Source organism: Triticum aestivum, chromosome 7D (assembly GCF_018294505.1).
Source record: "Triticum aestivum cultivar Chinese Spring chromosome 7D, IWGSC CS RefSeq v2.1, whole genome shotgun sequence".
Lineage (NCBI taxonomy): Eukaryota > Viridiplantae > Streptophyta > Magnoliopsida > Poales > Poaceae > Triticum > Triticum aestivum.
Genome location: NC_057814.1, coordinates 372,350,332 through 372,359,561, shown reverse-complemented (window position 1 = coordinate 372,359,561; position 9,230 = coordinate 372,350,332). Strand labels below are relative to the sequence as shown.

Sequence of the window (9,230 nt, the reverse complement as noted above, 5' to 3'; positions counted from 1 at the left end):
AGCAGGGGCTCCTAAGTCGGGGATGGCTCTGATTACCAACTTGTAACGCCCACGATGCGGATATATCTCCCACGTGTCGAGACACGACTTAGAGGCATAACCGCATTGTAGGTATTGTCGCAAGAAGGGTCATCTTCACACAATCTCATGTAATGAACAAGATTGGGATAACGAGAGTTGGCTTACAATCGCCACTTCACACAATACATAAATTAATTCATAAATCATCCAAAATCCACACATAGACCGACTACGGTCAAATCCAAATGAAAATAAGATAACCCCAAATGCTAGATCCCCGATCGTTCCAACTGGGCTCCACTACTGATCATCCGGAAACGAAACATAGTAACGACCACGTTCCTCGTCGAACTCCCACTTGAGCTCAGTTGCGTCATCTGCACGGGTATCGTCGGCACCTGCAACTGTTTTGGTAGAATCTGTGAGTCACGAGGACTCAGCAATCTCACACCCGCGAGATCAAGACTATTTAAGCTTGTAGGAAGGATGGGGCAATGAGGTAGAGCTGCAGCAAACACTAAGCATATATGGTGGCTAACATACGCAAATAAGAGCGAGAAAAGGAGCATCGCAACGGGCGCGAAGCTAGAAATGATCAAGAAGTGATCCTGAAACTACTTACGTTCATGCATAACTCAAACCGTGTTCACTTCCCGGACTCCGCCAAAAAGAGACCATCACGGCTACACACACGGTTGATGTATTTTAAATAAGTCAAGTGTCAAGTTCTCTATAATCGGACATTAACAAATTCCCATCTGCCTCATAACCACGGGCACGGCTTTCGAAAGATAATACCCTGCAGGTGTGTCCCAACTTAGCCCATTATAAGCTCTCACGGTCAACGAAGGATAAACCTTCTCCCGGGAAGACCCGATCAGTCTCGGAATCCCGATTTACAAGACATCTCGACAATGGTAAAACAAGACCAGCAAAGCCGCCCGATGCGCCGACAAATCCCGATAGGAGCTGCACATATCTCGTTCTCAAGGCACACCGGATAAGTCAAGCTACGAGTAAAACCAGGCCTCAAGTTTCCCCGAGGTGGCCCCGCAGGCTGCTCGGTTCGGACCAACACTCGAAGGAGCACTGGCCCGGGGGGTTAAATAAAGATGACCCTCGGGCTCGCGAAAACCCAAGGGAAAAAAAGGCTTAGGTGACAAATGGTAAAACCAAGGTTGGGCCTTGCTGGAGGAGTTTTATCAAGGCGAACTGTCAAGAGGGTCCATAAATCACCCAACCGCGTAAGAAACGCAAAATCAAGGAACATAATACCGGTATGACGGAAACTAGGGCGGCAAGAGTGGAACAAAACACCAGGCATAAGGCCGAGCCTTCCACCCTTTACCAAATATATAGATGCATTAATTAAATAAGAGATATTGTGATATTTCAAAATATCCATGTTCCAACATGGAACCAACCTCAACATCACCTGCAACTAGCAACGCTATAAGAAGGGCTGAGTAAAAGCGGTAACTTAGCCAAACAACGGTTTGCTAGGAAAGGATGGTTAGAGGCTTGACATGGCAATATGGGAGGCATGATATAGCAAGTGGTAGGTAGCGCAGCATAGCGATAGAGCGAACAACTAGCAAAGCAAAGATACAAGTGATTTCGAGGGTATGGTCATCTTGACTGAGATCCCGCAAGGAAGAAGAACGGGTCCATGCAGAAGACCAACGGATGAAGTCGAACGAATCCTCACAAACGCGACGTTACTGGAACTAACCCGAAGAGCAACACCGAAAAGAAGCAAACAACATGGTAAACAACCATCACATGAACATGGCATGATGCACAATCAAGTATGATGCATGTCCGGTTTAGTGAGGCATGGCAAAGTGCACAAACAACACTACAAATTAAGTGGAGCTCAATATGCAACGACTTGCATATTGACGAGACACCACATTCAAGTTATTTAGTTCGCTCTCGTTTATGTACCCAACAATATTCAATGTCATTAAACATGGCAAGGAGTGAAGTATAAGTAAACTAACTATTTAGGCAAGTTTAAATGAGGCCGGAACAACAAACAACAATTCCGGAAAATCCTCATATGCATATTTTGGAATTGGTACTGTTCTGCCCTAAACCATATTTTAATGATGTTAATCAGCAAACAAAGTGCACCATGTTAATCTATGCATTTTTCTACCCCATTTACATATAAAGAACATTTAAATCTGAGCTACGGTTATTTAGTTATGAAATAAAACATTTTAGCATGGCATTTATGCAAAATTAAACAAACAGCAAGTTTAAACATTTTAATATGGATGAAAATAGCATAACATGAAACTAGACAGAAATCTAAGCATTTTTCATATATATAATGTTTTTACATATGATGCACTGTTAAAGAGTTATTATATGCATGATGTTTGAGGGTTTTTCTGTAAAACTGCAGTTCTCTGGATAATGCTAAAATCGCAGACATGAAGAAAAAACACTACATGGGCCAAAACTGCTGGGCGGCTAGGCTGGTCACCATGGGCCAAGGCCCAGGCGGTGGAGAGGTAGGCCGGGACGGACCGGGCCGCGCGGGGACGTGGATGGCGACACGGGACGAGCCGAAGCAGAGGAGTTGTCAACCCGGCTGCGCGACTGCAGCCTCCTCTCGAACAGAGGCAGGAGCGGGACTTGGCGGCGCCAGGCGACGACGGGCGCGGGACAGGTCGATCCGGGGCGGCAACTCCAGATCCAGGCGCGAGGAAGGCCGCCGGTGGCTTGGGCTTCAGTCTCCTGTCCATGGGCATGTAAGAGAGAGAGAGATGTGAGGAACAGAGGGAAGCACGGGGAGGAAGGGAGAGACAGGGGAGGAGAGGAGCGGGACGAGGATGAGCGACGAGGCTCACCGGAGATGGTGGTGAGGCCGTCGAGGATGGAGGTGCCGGTGGCGAGTTCGATGAAGGCGGAGGAGGCAAGGTGCAGGAGCTCCTCGGCTCCATGGAGGTGCTCTAGCACGAGCAGATCGAGCACTCCTCGCTCGGGGATGCGCTGCTTGAGGAGGAGAACTGCAGATGCGGCTCGGGGCAGGGGAGGAGCTTGGGCGCGGGCGCGCTGAACCGTAGGCGCAAGGAAGGTTCAGATCGGGAGCTCCTCTCCCGATCGGAGTTGGAGGAGGAGGCACCGGCGAGGTGGATCGAGTGGGGTGCTGGCTCTGGTTGGCTGGGTTTGCAAATCGAGGAGGTGGCTGGATCGACTGGATGGATGGATCGAGGGGATGGCTAGGCGCGGAAAGAGAGGAGCAGTTGGATCGGGAGGAGATCCCGAGGTTGGAGGGAGGCTGTCGGCTGGCGGCGGCGGAGGATGGGACAAGTCCCTAGAATTTAGGGTTAGGCGGTGTATATAGGTAGGGAATTAGGGTAGGGGTTAACTCGGTCCGTCCGATCGTAATCGGGCGGTCGAGAATAAATAGGTAGGGAGTCTAAATAAGAAAACGGAGATGTTTTATAGATGTTAGGAGACGATCCGGACCCACCGGTAACACAATCCGGGTCGGGTTCGGGGAAGTTTCGGACACGCACGAGGGGGTCAGTGCACTGTGCAGAAAGGGCCAAACGGCCGGACCACAAAAGAACGGCTAGACTGAGAAAGGTCAACGGAGGCGAGGAGGGACGCGGCAACTACGAACGGATGCAAACTTTATGAAAACATGCAGATGCAATGTGCATGATGCTATGATGAAATGCAACAAACAAATAAATAACAGAGCTGACACGCAAAACAGGAAAGGCATCTGGAGCGTCGGTCTCGGGGCATTACATCAATAAAGATTGAGACTTTTCGGCAGAAAATTAAGTCACTAAGTCTTTTCAGTTTCATAATTGAAGAGCTTCATCTTTTGAGAAAGCAAATTTTTTGGGCAAGATGTGCATTCTATGTGACAGTGGTGGACACTCTACCATCAACCATGGACATGCTGGGCAAAAAGTAAACTAATAATGACACGATCTATGTACCAACTGGGCAAAAAGATATTACGGTCTTGAGTATTTAGCTTGTAGGACAGCTATAACTAATACTAACAAATTGGGGGAGGAGATAAAAATTGAAACTGCAATACCTAGTTAGCCTATGCCTGTTGGGACATGATCTATTAAATTCAATTACTATACTTCTTTGCTAAATCAAACCATATTGGGAGGATAATTAGACACATACTCCTGCGAATTTATGGAGAGAGGGCTATACTTGAGAGCTCCAGCGGCTAAGGCCTGCTTGACGACCGTCTTGCTGGGAGGAGATGCAGACCACATCAACAAGCAAGCCAACGGTCAATGTAACCTGGCCACGAGGACTACAAGAGATGTTGCACGACTGGTAAGCCTACTGCGATCGACGACCACCCACCACCGTGAAAAAATGGAGTATTCCTGAGAAAATGCAGTCAAATAGTGTTAAGTACAAGAATACAAACACAAGGAAGCTTATACTGTAAAATGAAAATAACCTTTTTTGACAAAAGCCTCGATCCCTGCTTTAACAAAAGCAACAGTCTTCTGAGTACCAGCTCTTACAAGAACTGCTTAGCATAATATACCAAGTGCCAGCGAGCAGCATGGAAGAATAAAGGAGTTTAGTGATGAACTGAGCAGAAAAGACCAAGGTGAGCTGATACAGCTTTCTTTAACTGAAATTTCATTGGTTGCTTCTGTATCTTGTTAGGTTTCCCAATTTGAACAAACAAATGATCGTATTCCTGCGTACTCTCGGCAACGACTCCCAACATCCATCAAGACGTGCAAAATAAAACCCAACATCGCCTCGAGATAACTCCAACAACATAGAAAATCTAGTATCTGAACCACTCGTCAAAAGCTAAGTAACATGACCTACCAGATTCTTCTTCCTAGTTTTATTGAGCGAACCAGGTACTAATCAGAGATCAAACTATCTACTTGGGAAGAACATGACAAAGGGCAACTTAATTAAGTGGAAGCTAATTGGAATTTTGAAATGGAAATCACTAGAATTGGGGTTGCTCACCTCCCCTCGTGCACCAAACCAAATTTCAATCCAAACAACAGTACTGCCGACGCAATTGCCTGCCACAGCTTCGCGGACAGCGCCGCACTAGACCTAGGCAGACGCCGCACACCAGGCCGCCCCAATTCGCTGAACAACCACCCTAGGTCGAGACCACCCGGCGAGCAGCACAGCGCTCCACCAGGCAGGCCGCCCCAATTCGCCGAGCACCACGCCGCCGTCACCCGTGTTGTTCGTTGTCGATAGACGCGAATCGTCGCAACCTTTTTTTTACTCAGGAAAGAGAAAGGGATGGGGAAGTGGGGTGGACAGGAACATGGGGTAGCTTCGAGTCAAGCGTTACGGAAAATTACATACATACCGATGTAATTTTACAGCGTGGAACCAAGTGTGCTGCAGTACTCATACGAGTGAACTTCCCGTCGCAAAAGATTGCACTCTGTGTTTTCTTTACCTTATTTGCTCTAATTTTTGAACAATTAGTCAAAACGGGTGTGTAATATACCGTTGAATAGCTATGGATTAGGTGCTACTTTGACATGTTGAACACTTTTCGAGATTCCACACGGTTTAAGAGCAGTTTTGAAAATGGTGCGGCCCATGACAAGTGGCAGCGAGCCTTTTTTCGTGATTTCTCTAAACCGCTCGCCGGAATGAAGCAAATGATACACCATTGGAAAGATATCGTCGGGGCGCATCTTTTTCATATCTACTATTTTCTCTAATTCGTTACGGTTCAAGAGCAATTTCAAAATTACTAAATCGCGGAATTATGTTTTTCAATTTTTTTTCAAATTTGCGGTACTGTTTTCGCTCCAGTTTTCTAATCGTTTGTCGCAATGAGGCGTATGATACGCCGTTGGAAAGCTACGGATGAGGCGCAACTTTCATGTGTTAAAATGTTTTTGAGATTCCTTACGGTTTTTAGTTAATGTTTTAAATTGTGCGGCTGACGACGAGCGGCAGCGGCCGTTTTTCGCGAAATTTTTACAAACCGCTGGTCGAAATGATCCAAGTTATACGCCGTTGGAAAGATATCAATGAGGCGCAACTTTTTTATATAGAACACTCTCTCTGATTCCTTACGATTTAGGAGCAATTTTGATTTTAACGAAATGCGGACACTGTTTTTTCGCGACACCAAAATCGTCGTATGTACTGCATCAGAAAGAAAAACACACTTCTTTAGACTAAAAAGTGCACTTCATCGGAAAAACAAGTGCACTACATGATTTCTTTTTTGTGGGACGTAAAATTTCCTAAATGAGGTGGGGTGCACTTCATGTCGAGTGTTGGTGAACCGCAAGACTATGAAAAGTGAACCTCGAGACTACCGTAAACGGGCCGTACTGCATCAGACAGAAGACCGCACTTATTTAGACTAAAAACCGCACTTCATTGGACAGACAAGTGCACTGCATGATTTCTTTTTTGTGGGACGTAAATTTACCAAACGAGATGCAGTGCACTTCTTTAGACTAAAACTCCCACTTCATCGGACAGGCAAGTACACTTCATGATTTATTTTTTTGTGGGACGTAAATTTTTCCAAACGAGGTGGAGTGCACTTCATGTCGAGCGTTGGTGAACCTCAATACTATGAAAAGTGAACCACATTATTTTTCTTTTATCGCCTCCGTAATGCTTTTTATCAATGAGTATGCACTGCAGGGACGAGGTGAGTGTACTGCATCAATTGTTCTTTTCCAATTTTCTTTCTACTGCACACAAACAACAGAGTGAGCTGCATTAAAAAAATCAACCTTTTCCAATTTGTTTTCTTCCATTTTGTTTTTGCACATGGCAACATAGTGAACCGCTCGGAGATAGAAGATCACTACAGCAATGAAACAAGTGAGCTGCACTTAATTTTTTTTACTTTTCTTCTATGCATGTTTACGAGAGCCACAAACGAAACAAAGTGCATTAGAAAAAGAAGTGAACTTCTCATGGGCAAGTGCACTGCAGAATTTTTGCTAGACGGTACATTGGCGGGTTGCGAGCTGCATGCACTGGAAATACGGACTACAGCGCGGTGAGGTGAGTACTGCACTCGGCAGAAGGAGGCACAATGGCGTTGACCCGGAGCAGCACTCGTCGCCATCCTGGCCAAAGCACCGAACCGTCTGGCACATGTTTTTGAGCTGCACCGCAGCGGCTGACCGCCTGCCCCCGTAAAGGAGAGCACCCTATAGCAGTGCACTTCCCTCCCGCCGCCAGGGAACCGCAACAAGTTGAGCAGAGAGCTACTTCCGGAGGCTCGTTGACGCCAGCATACACACATTTGAATTTCACACCGCACTGCATCGGCAAAATCTGAACATTTTCTTTCTGAACTAAAGGTCAACGCTCCACTAGCTGAAGGAATTACACGAGCTGCCTCGCCAACACAATCGTGCTGCACGCGCGCGCATGCCGGACTGCATTACCATGCTGCCCCAGCGAGGATCCATGACAGAGGGAGGGTTGAGATCCCACGGCCGAAGCCCGTGCTCACTGGGAGGCGCTCCTTGTGCTCGGCTGCAGAGAAGATCGAGAGAGGAAGGTAGGTGGCCTCCTGGTGCCTGCACATCATGGTGGTGGGTGAGATGGAGAAGGGGGCATGGGGTAGGAGGGGAGGAGGAGGAGGGGTGGCCATGGCTTAGCCTTACCGGTGATGGATCTACCCGGGAGACGCAAGGTGGAGCTCCTCCCGCTCCATCCAGCCTCGGAGAGTCACAGGGGGAAGCAGGGCGCAGCGCCTGCAACGCCTCCAGGGCGGCGCCGCGGCAAGGATTCTGGGGTTGGGGGCGCCGGTTGCGGGACTCACTGGATCCGCACGGAACGGGGACAGGGAGGCCACCGTGTCGGGAGATTACGGCTGCCCTCGGCGGCGCTGGGGCTGGGGGCGGCCGCTCGAAATCCCTCGGCTGCAGGGGAACATGGCCGGCTGGATCTGATAGGGCGACGACTGGATCCATGCGCCGAAGTGCTATACGGAGGTGGATGCACCTCCTACACCCCATCTCGCCGACGGAAGCCTGGCGGAGCACTCCCTCCCCGTGCTAGTAGGTAGCAGCGGTGGCCGGCAGGAGGAGCTGCTGCGGTGGTGCGGGGCGGGAGGTGGTGCGATGGCGCGCGTGGGAGGAGGTGCGGCGGTGCAGGGAGGGAGGGGGTCCGGCGGCACGGGGGAGGGAGGTGGTGCGGTGGCAGGGTGGGATGTGGAGGTGGTGCGGCGTGGGTCGTGGAGCAGGGAAGAGGGGAGTTGGGAGGGGACGATAGGATTCGGTGAGGGGAGTGGGGAGGGGGCGATAGGATTAGGTGGGGGTAGGGGTTTTGTTCAGTGCAGTTCTGTCATCGTTAGTGTGTAGCTACGTGTGTGGTTCGTAGGTGTTAGCAGAATAAGCGTAGGTGTTAGCAAAATAAGGTCTTAAGTGTGTTATTACAATATATTCATCCTATAGAAAACAATAATCCCCTTCTAAGTCAAATTAACCTTTCTTGTGTTGTTCAGGCAAAAAGTAGTGATGGACCAAGCGGGCCATAGATGGAAAGCATCGATATCGCTGATAACCGTTTAAGTGGGTGCGAGAGGACAACCACCACCGCTTTACATGTGGATCAAACATATATATGTTGAATACCAAAAATGCACAACTTTGATGTGTCACGTGCCTCAAAAACCATAAATCATGCACCCACATAGAGCGAGGTTCATGAAGCATACTACATATGATGGTCCCCTTCCCCCCTCTTCACCGCATACTATATGCTCTTGCCGTCATATGTACAACCCAAAAGAATCCTCATCGATGGTGAAATTAATTAACCTCTCCTGATGTAGGTCAAAGTGATGCATGCATGTATCGACGATGGTCTCGTGGGCCCACAGATGGAAGCGTCACACGTGAGTGTCCTAGCTAGGATAACCACCGCGTGCATGCATGTGGCCCAAAGAGGTGTTGTGTGATGTTTGAATAGCCAATTTCACAATTTTGATGTGGCACGTGCCTCGGAAACCGAAAAGTCCCGACTGAGTGAGGTGTACTTGTTCATGGACGTGTACGTATAGTATATATGCTAGTCCCCTCCCACCTCTTCGACGCATACTATATACCACCATAACACAAACAAAAAAGATTCTACCTTGCTGGTCAAATTAACCTCACTGCCGTCTGTTCATCAAAGTGATTGACGACGACCTCGCGGGCCCAAAGAAAGCATCACACACGAGT

At 48.4% G+C, this 9,230-nt stretch overlaps 2 long non-coding RNA genes across 3 annotated transcripts; both read right to left on the bottom strand.

Annotated features, from left to right (window-relative positions):
- Positions 1 to 332: 332 nt before the first annotated feature.
- On the bottom strand, positions 333 to 5,325 carry LOC123167649 (uncharacterized). 2 transcript variants are annotated; one of them, XR_006484023.1, is made up of 4 exons: positions 5,017 to 5,325; positions 4,481 to 4,552; positions 4,222 to 4,403; positions 333 to 425 (listed from the first exon to the last, which is right to left on the bottom strand). It is a non-coding gene; the product is annotated as an uncharacterized lncRNA (long non-coding RNA). The 2 variants fall into 2 exon arrangements; XR_006484022.1 differs by lacking the exon at positions 333 to 425 and having other exon boundaries at positions 3,149 to 4,403; positions 5,017 to 5,324.
- A 1,537-nt stretch (positions 5,326 to 6,862) lies between these two features.
- Positions 6,863 to 8,292, bottom strand: LOC123165351 (uncharacterized). The gene is made up of 2 exons (XR_006482936.1): positions 7,668 to 8,292; positions 6,863 to 7,580 (listed from the first exon to the last, which is right to left on the bottom strand). It is a non-coding gene; the product is annotated as an uncharacterized lncRNA (long non-coding RNA).
- Between the last annotated feature and the right edge of the window lie 938 nt (positions 8,293 to 9,230).